This window comes from Astyanax mexicanus, chromosome 8 (genome assembly GCF_023375975.1).
Source record: "Astyanax mexicanus isolate ESR-SI-001 chromosome 8, AstMex3_surface, whole genome shotgun sequence".
NCBI lineage: Eukaryota > Metazoa > Chordata > Actinopteri > Characiformes > Acestrorhamphidae > Astyanax > Astyanax mexicanus.
In genome coordinates this window covers 38,353,047-38,365,303 of record NC_064415.1, presented here as the reverse complement: position 1 = coordinate 38,365,303, position 12,257 = coordinate 38,353,047, and positions in this window count along the sequence as shown.

Below are 12,257 nucleotides of genomic sequence, written 5' to 3'. Positions count from 1 at the left end.
CCCATTCACAGGTTTCTGCCCAGCTACAGGCTTCTGCCCATTCACAGGCTTCTGCCCAGCTACAGGCTTCTGCACAGCTACAGGCTTCTGCCCGTTCACAGGCATCTGCCCAGGTACAGGCTTCTGCCCATTCACAGGCTTCTGCACAGCTACAGGCTTCATCCCGTTCACAGGCTTCTGCCCAGCAACAGGCTTCTGCCCATTCACAGGCTTCTGCCCAGGTACAGGCTTCTGTCCATTCACAGGCTTCTGCCCAGCTACAGGCTTCTGCCCATTCACAGGCTTCTGCCCAGCTACAGGCTTTTGCCCATTCACTGGCTTCTGGCCAGGTACAGGCTTCTGGCCAGGTACAGGCTTCTGCCCATTCACAGGCTTCTGCCCATTCACAGGTTTCTGCCCAGCTACAGGCTTCTGCCCATTCACAGGCTTCTGCCCATTCACAGGCTTCTGCCCATTCACAGGTTTCTGCCCAGCTACAGGCTTCTGCCCATTCACAGGCTTCTTCCCAGCTACAGGCTTCTGCACAGCTACAGGCTTCTGCCCATTCACAGGCTTCTGCCCAGGTACAGGCTTCTGCCCATTCACAGGCTTCTGCTCAGCTAGAGGCTTCTGCCCATTCACAGGCTCCTGGCCAGGTACAGGCTTCTGACCATTCACAGGCTTCTGCCCAGCTACAGGCTTCTGCCCATTCACAGGCTTCTGCCCAGCTACAGGCTTCTGCCCAGCTACAGGCTTCTGCCTATTCACAGGCTTCTGCCCAGCTACAGTTTTCTGCCAAGGTACAGGCTTCTGTCCTATCACAGGCTTCTGCCCACCTACAGGCTTCTGACCATTCACAGGCTTCTGCCCATTCACAGGCTTCTGCCCAGCTACAGGCTTCTGCCGGGCTACAGGCTTCTACCCATTCACAGGCTTCTGTCCATTTACAGGCTTCTGCCCAGCTAGAGGCTTCTGCCCATTCACAGGCTTCTGCCCAGCTACAGGCTTCTGCCCAGCTACAGGCTTCTGCCCATTCACAGGCTTCTTCCCATTCACAGGCTTCTGCCCAGCTACAGGCTTCTGCACAGCTACAGGCTTCTGCCCATTCAAAGGCTTCTGCCCAGGTACAGGCTTCTGTCCATTCACAGGCTTCTGCCCAGCTACAGGCTTCTGCCCAGCTACAGGCTTCTGCCCATTCACAGGCTTCTGCCCAGCTACAGGCTTCTGCCCAGCTACAGGCTTCTGCCCATTCACAGGCTTCTGCCCAGCTACAGTTTTCTGCCCAGGTACAGGCTTCTGTCCATTCACAGGCTTCTGCCCACCTACAGGATTCTGCCCAGCTACAGGCTTCTGCCCATTCACAGGCTTCTGCCCAGCTACAGGCTTCTGCCCATTCACAGGCTTCTGCCCAGCTACAGGCTTCTGCCCAGCAACAGGCTTCTGCCCAGCAACAGGCTTCTGCCCAGCAACAGGCTTCTGCCCAGCTACAGGCTTTTGCCCATTCACAGGCTTCTGGCCAGGTACAGGCTTCTGCCCATTCACAGGCTTCTGCCCATTCACAGGCTTCTGCCCATTCACAGGCTTCTGCCCATTCACAGGTTTCTGCCCAGCTACAGGCTTCTGCCCATTCACAGGCTTCTTCCCAGCTACAGGCTTCTGCACAGCTACAGGCTTCTGCCCATTCACAGGCTTCTGCCCAGGTACAGGCTTCTGCCCATTCACAGGCTTCTGCTCAGCTACAGGCTTCTGCCCAGCTACAGGCTTCTGCCTATTCACAGGCTTCTGCCCAGCTACAGTTTTCTGCCCAGGTACAGGCTTCTGTCCATTCACAGGCTTCTGCCCACCTACAGGATTCTGCCCAGCTACAGGCTTCTGCCCATTCACAGGCTTCTGCCCAGCTACAGGCTTCTGCCCATTCACAGGCTTCTGCCCAGCTACAGGCTTCTGCCCAGCAACAGGCTTCTGCCCAGCAACAGGCTTCTGCCCAGCAACAGGCTTCTGCCCAGCTACAGGCTTTTGCCCATTCACAGGCTTCTGGCCAGGTACAGGCTTCTGCCCATTCACAGGCTTCTGCCCATTCACAGGCTTCTGCCCATTCACAGGCTTCTGCCCATTCACAGGTTTCTGCCCAGCTACAGGCTTCTGCCCATTCACAGGCTTCTTCCCAGCTACAGGCTTCTGCACAGCTACAGGCTTCTGCCCATTCACAGGCTTCTGCCCAGGTACAGGCTTCTGCCCATTCACAGGCTTCTGCTCAGCTACAGGCTTCTGCCCATTAACAGGCTCCTGGCCAGGTACAGGCTTCTGCCCATTCACAGGTTTCTGCCCATTCACAGGTTTCTGCCAAGCTACAGGCTTCTGACCATTCACAGGCTTCTGCCCATTCACAGGCTTCTGCCCAGCTACAGGTTTTTGCCCAGCAACAGGCTTTTGCCCATTCACCGGCTTCTGCCCAGGTACAGGCTTCTGCCCAGCTACAGGCTTCTGCCAATTCACAGGCTTCTGCCCAGCTACAGGCTTCTGCCCAGCTACAGGCTTCTGTCCATTTACAGGCTTCTGTCCATTTACAGGCTTCTGACCAGCTACAAGCTTCTGCCCAGCTACAGGCTTCTGCCCATTCACAGGCTTCTGCCCAGCTACAGGCTTCTGCCCATTCACAGGCTTCTGCCCAGCTACAGGCTTCTGCACAGCTACAGGCTTATGCCCATTCACAGGCTTCTGCCCAGGTACAGGCTTCTGCCCATTCACAGGCTTCTGCCCAGCTACAGGCTTCTGCCCATTCACAGGCTTCTGCCCATTCACAGGTTTCTGCCCAGCTACAGGCTTCTGACCATTCACAGGCTTCTGCCCATTCACAGGCTTCTGCCCAGCTACAGGCTTTTTTCCCAGCAACAGGCTTTTGCCCATTCACCGGCTTCTGCCCAGCTACAGGCTTCTGCACAGCTATAGGCTTCTGCCAATTCACAGGCTTCTGCCCAGCTACAGGCTTCTGCCCAGCTACAGGCTTCTGTCCATTTACAGGCTTCTGTCCATTTACAGGCTTCTGACAAGCTACAAGCTTCAGACCAGCTACAGGCTTCTGCCCATTCACAGGCTTCTGCCCAGCTACAGGCTTCTGCCCATTCACAGGCTTCTGCCCATTCACAGGCTTCTGCACAGCTACAGGCTTCTGAACAGCTACAGGCTTCTGCCCATTCACAGGCTTCTTCCCATTCACAGGCTTCTGCCCATTCACAGGCTTCTGCCCAGCTACAGGCTTTTGCCCATTTACAGGCTTCTGGCCAGGTACAGGCTTCTGGCCAGGTACAGGCTTCTGGCCAGGTACAGGCTTCTGCCCATTCACAGGCTTCTGGCCATTCACAGGTTTTTGCCCAGCTACAGGCTTCTGCCCATTCATAGTCTTCTGCCCAGGTACAGGCTTCTGTCCATTCACTGGCTTCTGCCCAGCTACAGGCTTCTGCCCAGCTACAGGCTTCTGCCCATTCACAGGCTTCTGCCCAGCTACAGTTTTCTGCCCAGGTACAGGCTTCTGTCCATTCACAGGCTTCTGCCCAGCTACAGGCTTCTGCACAAGCTACAGGCTTCTGCCCATTCACAGGCTTCTGCAAAGCTACAGGCTTCTGCCCATTCACAGGCTTCTGCCCAGCTACAGGCTTCTGCCCATTCACAGGCTTCTGCCCAGCTACAGGCTTCTGCCCATTCACAGGCTTCTGCCCAGCTACAGGCTTCTGCCCATTCACAGGCTTCTGCCCATTCACAGGCTTCTGCCCAGCTACAGGCTTTTGCCCATTCACAGGCTTCTGGCCAGGTACAGGCTTCTGCCCATTCACAGGCTTCTGGCCAGGTACAGGCTTCTGCCCATTCACAGGCTTCTGCCCATTCACAGGTTTCTGCCCAGCTACAGGCTTCTGCCCATTCACAGGCTTCTGGCCAGCTACAGGCTTCTGCACAGCTACAGGCTTCTGCCCATTCACAGGCTTCTGCCCATTCACGTGCTTCTGCCCATTCACAGGCTTCTGCCCAGCTACAGGCTTCTGCACAGCTACAGGCTTCTGCCCATTCACAGGCTTCTGCCCAGGTACAGGCTTCTGCCCATTCACAGGCTTATGCCCAGCTACAGGCTTCTGCCCATTCACAGGCTTCTGCCCAGCTACAGTTTTCTGCCCAGGTACAGGCTTCTGTCCATTCACAGGCTTCTGCCCAGCTACAGGCTTCTGCCCAGCTACAGGCTTCTGCCCATTCACAGGCTTCTGGCCAGGTACAGGCTTCTGCCCAGCTACAGGCTTCTGCCCATTCACAGGGTTCTGCCCAGCTACAGGCTTCTGCCCAGCTACAGGCTTCTGCCCATTCACAGGCTTCTGCCCATTCACAGGCTTCTGCCCAGCTACAGGCCTCTGCCCAGCTACAGGCTTACGCCAATTCACAGGCTTCTGCCCAGCTACAGGCTTCTGCCCAGCTACAGGCTTCTGTCCATTTACAGGCTTCTGTCCATTTACAGGCTTCTGACCAGCTACAAGCTTCTGCCCAGCTACAGGCTTCTGCCCATTCACAGGCTTCTGCCCAGCTACAGGCTTCTGCCCATTCACAGGCTTCTGCCCATTCACAGGCTTCTGCCCAGCTACAGGCTTCTGCACAGCTACAGGCTTCTGCCCATTCACAGGCTTCTGCTCAGGTACAGGCTTCTGTCCATTCACAGGCTTCTGCCCAGCTACAGGCTTCTGCCCAGCTACAGGCTTCTGCCCATTCACAGGCTTCTGCCCAGCTACAGGCTTCTGCCCAGCTACAGGCTTCTGCCCAGCTACAGTTTTCTGCCCAGGTACAGGGTTCTGTCCATTCACAGGCTTCTGCCCACCTACAGGCTTCTGCCCAGCTACAGGCTTCTGCCCATTCACAGGCTTCTGCCCAGCTACAGGCTTCTGCCCAGCCACAGGCTTCTGACAATTCACAGGCTTCTGCCCAGCTACAGGCTTCTGCCCATTCACAGGCTTCTGCCCATTCACAGGCTTCTGCACAGCTACAGGCTTCTGCCCATTCACAGGCTTCTGCCCATTCACAGGCTTCTGCACAGCTACAGGCTTCTGCACAGCTACAGGCTTCTGCCCATTCACAGGCTTCTTCCCATTCACAGGCTTCTTCCCATTCACAGGCTTCTGCCCATTCACAGGCTTCTGCCCAGCTACAGGCTTCTGCCCATTCACAGGCTTCTGCCCAGCTACAGGCTTCTGCCCATTCACAGGCTTCTGCCCAGCTACAGGCTTCTGCCCATTCACAGGCTTCTGCCCAGCTACAGGCTTCTGCCCATTCACAGGCTTCTGCCCATTCACAGGCTTCTGCCCAGCTACAGGCTTTTGCCCATTCACAGGCTTCTGGCCAGGTACAGGCTTCTGCCCATTCACAGGCTTCTGGCCAGGTACAGGCTTCTGCCCATTCACAGGCTTCTGCCCATTCACAGGTTTCTGCCCAGCTACAGGCTTCTGCCCATTCACAGGCTTCTGCCCAGCTACAGGCTTCTGCACAGCTACAGGCTTCTGCCCATTCACAGGCTTCTGCCCATTCACGGGCTTCTGCCCATTCACAGGCTTCTGCCCAGCTACAGGCTTCTGCACAGCTACAGGCTTCTGCCCATTCACAGGCTTCTGCCCAGGTACAGGCTTCTGCCCATTCACAGGCTTCTGCCCAGCTACAGGCTTCTGCCCATTCACAGGCTTCTGCCCAGCTACAGTTTTCTGCCCAGGTACAGGCTTCTGTCCATTCACAGGCTTCTGCCCAGCTACAGGCTTATGCCCAGCTACAGGCTTCTGCCCATTCACAGGCTTCTGGCCAGGTACAGGCTTCTGCCCAGCTACAGGCTTCTGCCCATTCACAGGCTTCTGCCCAGCTACAGGCTTCTGTCCAGCTACAGGCTTCTGCCCATTCACAGGCTTCTGCCCATTCACAGGCTTCTGCCCAGCTACAGGCCTCTGCCCAGCTACAGGCTTCTGCCAATTCACAGGCTTCTGCCCAGCTACAGGCTTCTGCCCAGCTACAGGCTTCTGTCCATTTACAGGCTTCTGTCCATTTACAGGCTTCTGACCAGCTACAAGCTTCTGCCCAGCTACAGGCTTCTGCCCATTCACAGGCTTCTGCCCAGCTACAGGCTTCTGCCCATTCACAGGCTTCTGCCCATTCACAGGCTTCTGCCCAGCTACAGGCTTCTGCACAGCTACAGGCTTCTGCCCATTCACAGGCTTCTGCCCAGGTACAGGCTTCTGTCCATTCACAGGCTTCTGCCCAGCTACAGGCTTCTGCCCAGCTACAGGCTTCTGCCCATTCACAGGCTTCTGCCCAGCTACAGGCTTCTGCCCAGCTACAGGCTTCTGCCCAGCTACAGTTTTCTGACAAGGTACAGGGTTCTGTCCATTCACAGGCTTCTGCCCACCTACAGGCTTCTGCACAGCTACAGGCTTCTGCCCATTCACAGGCTTCTGCCCAGGTACAGGCTTCTGTCCATTCACAGGCTTCTGCCCAGCTACAGGCTTCTGCCCATTCACAGGCTTCTGCCCAGCTACAGGCTTCTGCCCAGCTACAGGCTTCTGCCCATTCACAGGCTTCTGCCCATTCACAGGCTTCTGCCCAGCTACAGGCCTCTGCCCAGCTACAGGCTTCTGCCCATTCACAGGCTTCTGCCCAGCTACAGGCTTCTGCCCAGCTACAGGCTTCTGTCCATTTACAGGCTTCTGTCCATTTACAGGCTTCTGACCAGCTACAAGCTTCTGCCCAGCTACAGGCTTCTGCCCATTCACAGGCTTCTGCCCAGCTACAGGTTTCTGCCCATTCACAGGCTTCTGCCCATTCACAGGCTTCTGCCCAGCTACAGGCTTCTGCCCAGCTACAGGCTTCTGCCCATTCACAGGCTTCTGCCCAGCTACAGGCTTCTGCCCAGCTACAGGCTTCTGCCCAGCTACAGTTTTCTGCCCAGGTACAGGGTTCTGTCCATTCACAGGCTTCTGCCCACCTACAGGCTTCTGCCCAGCTACAGGCTTCTGCCCATTCACAGGCTTCTGCCCAGCTACAGGCTTCTGCCCAGCTACAGGCTTCTGACCATTCACAGGCTTCTGCCCAGCTACAGACTTCTGCCCAGCTACAGACTTCTGCTTATTCACAGGCTTGTGCCCATTCACAGGCTTCTGCCCATTCACAGGTTTCTGCCCAGCTACAGGCTTCTGCCCATTCACAGGCTTCTGCCCAGCTACAGTTTTCTGCCCAGGTACAGGCTTCTGTCCATTCACAGGCTTCTGCACAGCTACAGGCTTCTGCCCGTTCACAGGCATCTGCCCAGGTACAGGCTTCTGCCCATTCACAGGCTTCTGCACAGCTATAGGCTTCTGCCCGTTCACAGGCTTCTGCCCAGCTACAGGCTTCTGCCCATTCACAGGCTTCTGCCCAGGTACAGGCTTCTGTCCATTCACAGGCTTCTGCCCAGCTACAGGCTTCTGCCCATTCACAGGCTTCTGCCCAGCTACAGGCTTCTACCCAGCTACAGGCTTCTGCCCATTCACAGGCTTATGCCCAGCTACAGTTTTCTGCCCAGGTACAGGCTTCTGTCCATTCACAGGCTTCTGCCCACCTACAGGCTTCTGCCCAGCTACAGGCCTCTGCCCATTCACAGGCTTCTGCCCAGCTACAGGCTTTTGCCCATTCACAGGCTTCTGCCCATCTACAGGCTTCTGCCCAGCTACAGGCTTCTGCCCATTCACAGGCTTCTGCCCATTCACAGGCTTCTGCCCAGCTACAGGCTTTTGCCCATTCACAGGCTTCTGGCCAGGTACAGGCTTCTGCCCATTCACAGGCTTCTGGCCAGGTACAGGCTTCTGCCCAGCCACAGGCTTCTGCCCAGCTACAGGCTTCTGCACAGCTACAGGCTTCTGCCCATTCACAGGCTTCTGCCCAGGTACAGGCTTCTGCCCATTCACAGGCTTCTGCTCAGCTACAGGCTTCTGCCCATTCACAGGCTTCTGCACAGCTACAGTTTTCTGCCCAGGTACAGGCTTCTGTCCATTCACAGGCTTCTGCCCAGCTACAGGCTTCTGCCCAGCTACAGGCTTCTGCCCATTCACAGGCTTCTGCCCAGCTACAGGCTTCTACCCATTCACAGGCTTCTGCCCATTCACAGGCTTCTAGCCGGCTACAGACTTTTGCCCATTCACAGGCTTCTGGCCAGGTACAGGCTTCTGCCCATTCACAGGCTTCTGGCCAGGTACAGGCTTCTGCCCATTCACAGGCTTCTGCCCAGTCACAGGTATCTGCCCAGCTACAGGCTTCTGACCATTCACAGGCTTCTGCCCATTCACAGGCTTCTGCCCAGCTACAGGCTTTTGCCCAGCAACAGGCTTTTGCCCATTCACTGGCTTCTGCCCAGCTACAGGCTTCTGCCCAGCTACAGGCTTCTGCCCATTCACAGGCTTCTGCCCAGCTACAGGCTTCTGCCCATTCACAGGCTTCTGTCCATTTACAGGCTTCTGCCCAGCTAGAGGCTTCTGCCCATTCACAGGCTTCTGCCCAGCTACAGGCTTCTGCCCATTCACAGGCTTCTGCCCAGCTACAGTTTTCTGCCCAGGTACAGGCTTCTGTCCATTCACAGGCTTCTGCCCAGCTACAAGCTTCTGCCCAGCTACAGGCTTCTGCCCATTCACAGGCTTCTGCCCAGCTACAGGTTTCTGCCCAGCTACAGGTTTCTGCCCAGCTACAGGCTTCTGTCCATTTACAGGCTTCTGTCCATTTACAGGCTTCTGACCAGCTACAAGCTTCTGCCCAGCTACAGGCTTCTGCCCATTCACAGGCTTCTGCCCAGCTACAGGCTTCTGCCCATTCACAGGCTTCTGCCCATTCACAGGCTTCTGCCCAGCTACAGGCTTCTGCACAGCTACAGGCTTCTGCCCATTCACAGGCTTCTGCCCAGGTACAGGCTTCTGTCCATTCACAGGCTTCTGCCCAGCTACAGGCTTCTGCCCAGCTACAGGCTTCTGCCCATTCACAGGCTTCTGCCCAGCTACAGGCTTCTGCCCAGCTACAGGCTTCTGCCCAGCTACAGTTTTCTGCCCAGGTACAGGCTTCTGTCCATTCACAGGCTTCTGCCCACCTACAGGCTTCTGCCCAGCTACAGGCTTCTGCCCATTCACAGGCTTCTGCCCAGCTACAGGCTTCTGCCCAGCTACAGGCTTCTGCCCATTCACAGGCTTCTGCCCAGCTACAGGCTTCTGCCCAGCTACAGGCTTCTGCTTATTCACAGGCTTGTGCCCATTCACAGGCTTCTGCCCATTCACAGGTTTCTGCCCAGCTACAGGCTTCTGCCCATTCACAGGCTTCTGCCCAGCTACAGGCTTCTACCCATTCACAGGCTTCTGCCCATTCACAGGCTTCTAGCCGGCTACAGGCTTTTGCCCATTCACAGGCTTCTGGCCAGGTACAGGCTTCTGCCCATTCACAGGCTTCTGGCCAGGTACAGGCTTCTGCGAATTCACAGGCTTCTGCCCAGTCACAGGTATCTGCCCAGCTACAGGCTTCTGACCATTCACAGGCTTCTGCCCATTCACAGGCTTCTGCCCAGCTACAGGCTTTTGCCCAGCAACAGGCTTTTGCCCATTCACCGGCTTCTGCCCAGCTACAGGCTTCTGCCCAGCTACAGGCTTCTGCCCATTCACAGGCTTCTGCCCAGCTACAGGCTTCTGCCCATTCACAGGCTTCTGCCCAGCTACAGGCTTCTGCACAGCTACAGGCTTATGCCCATTCACAGGCTTCTGCCCAGGTACAGGCTTCTGCCCATTCACAGGCTTCTGCCCAGCTACAGGCTTCTGCCCATTCACAGGCTTCTGCCCATTCACAGGTTTCTGCCCAGCTACAGGCTTCTGACCATTCACAGGCTTCTGCCCATTCACAGGCTTCTGCCCAGCTACAGGCTTTTTTCCCAGCAACAGGCTTTTGCCCATTCACCGGCTTCTGCCCAGCTACAGGCTTCTGCACAGCTACAGGCTTCTGCCAATTCACAGGCTTCTGCCCAGCTACAGGCTTCTGCCCAGCTACAGGCTTCTGTCCATTTACAGGCTTCTGTCCATTTACAGGCTTCTGACAAGCTACAAGCTTCAGACCAGCTACAGGCTTCTGCCCATTCACAGGCTTCTGCCCAGCTACAGGCTTCTGCCCATTCACAGGCTTCTGCCCATTCACAGGCTTCTGCACAGCTACAGGCTTCTGCACAGCTACAGGCTTCTGCCCATTCACAGGCTTCTTCCCATTCACAGGCTTCTGCCCATTCACAGGCTTCTGCCCAGCTACAGGCTTTTGCCCATTTACAGGCTTCTGGCCAGGTACAGGCTTCTGGCCAGGTACAGGCTTCTGCCCATTCACAGGCTTCTGGCCATTCACAGGTTTTTGCCCAGCTACAGGCTTCTGCCCATTCATAGTCTTCTGCCCAGGTACAGGCTTCTGTCCATTCACAGGCTTCTGCCCAGCTACAGGCTTCTGCCCAGCTACAGGCTTCTGCCCATTCACAGGCTTCTGCCCAGCTACAGTTTTCTGCCCAGGTACAGGCTTCTGTCCATTCACAGGCTTCTGCCCAGCTACAGGCTTCTGCACAAGCTACAGGCTTCTGCCCATTCACAGGCTTCTGCCCAGCTACAGGCTTCTGCCCATTCACAGGCTTCTGCCCAGCTACAGGCTTCTGCCCATTCACAGGTTTCTGCCCAGCTACAGGCTTCTGCCCATTCACAGGCTTCTGCCCAGCTACAGGATTCTGCCCATTCACAGGCTTCTGCCCATTCACAGGCTTCTGCCCAGCTACAGGCTTTTGCCCATTCACAGGCTTCTGGCCAGGTACAGGCTTCTGCCCATTCACAGGCTTCTGGCCAGGTACAGGCTTCTGCCCATTCACAGGCTTCTGCCCATTCACAGGTTTCTGCCCAGCTACAGGCTTCTGCCCATTCACAGGCTTCTGCCCAGCTACAGGCTTCTGCACAGCTACAGGCTTCTGCCCATTCACAGGCTTCTGCCCATTCACGGGCTTCTGCCCATTCACAGGCTTCTGCCCAGCTACAGGCTTCTGCACAGCTACAGGCTTCTGCCCATTCACAGGCTTCTGCCCAGGTACAGGCTTCTGCCCATTCACAGGCTTATGCCCAGCTACAGGCTTCTGCCCATTCACAGGCTTCTGCCCAGCTACAGTTTTCTGCCCAGGTACAGGCTTCTGTCCATTCACAGGCTTCTGCCCAGCTACAGGCTTCTGCCCAGCTACAGGCTTCTGCCCATTCACAGGCTTCTGGCCAGGTACAGGCTTCTGCCCAGCTACAGGCTTCTGCCCATTCACAGGCTTCTGCCCAGCTACAGGCTTCTGCCCAGCTACCGGCTTCTGCCCATTCACAGGCTTCTGCCCATTCACAGGCTTCTGCCCAGCTACAGGCCTCTGCCCAGCTACAGGCTTCTGCCAATTCACAGGCTTCTGCCCAGCTACAGGCTTCTGCCCAGCTACAGGCTTCTGTCCATTTACAGGCTTCTGTCCATTTACAGGCTTCTGACCAGCTACAAGCTTCTGCCCAGCTACAGGCTTCTGCCCATTCACAGGCTTCTGCCCAGCTACAGGCTTCTGCCCATTCACAGGCTTCTGCCCATTCACAGGCTTCTGCCAAGCTACAGGCTTCTGCACAGCTACAGGCTTCTGCCCATTCACAGGCTTCTGCCCAGGTACAGGCTTCTGTCCATTCACAGGCTTCTGCCCAGCTACAGGCTTCTGCCCAGCTACAGGCTTCTGCCCATTCACAGGCTTCTGCCCAGCTACAGGCTTCTGCCCAGCTACAGGCTTCTGCCCATTCACAGGCTTCTGCCCAGCTACAGGCTTCTGCCCAGCTACAGGCTTCTGCGCATTCACAGGCTTCTGCCCAGCTACAGGCTTCTGCCCATTCACAGGCTTCTGCCCATTCACAGGCTTCTGCACAGCTACAGGCTTCTGCCCATTCACAGGCTTCTGCCCATTCACAGGCTTCTGCACAGCTACAGGCTTCTGCACAGCTACAGGCTTCTGCCCAGCTACAGTTTTCTGCCCAGGTACAGGGTTCTGTCCATTCACAGGCTTCTGCCCACCTACAGGCTTCTGCCCAGCTACAGGCTTCTGCCCATTCACAGGCTTCTGCCCAGCTACAGGCTTCTGCCCAGCTACAGGCTTCTGCGCATTCACAGGCTTCTGCCCAGCTACAGGCTTCTGCCCATTCACAGGCTTCTGCCCATTCACAGGCTTCTGCACAGCTACAGGC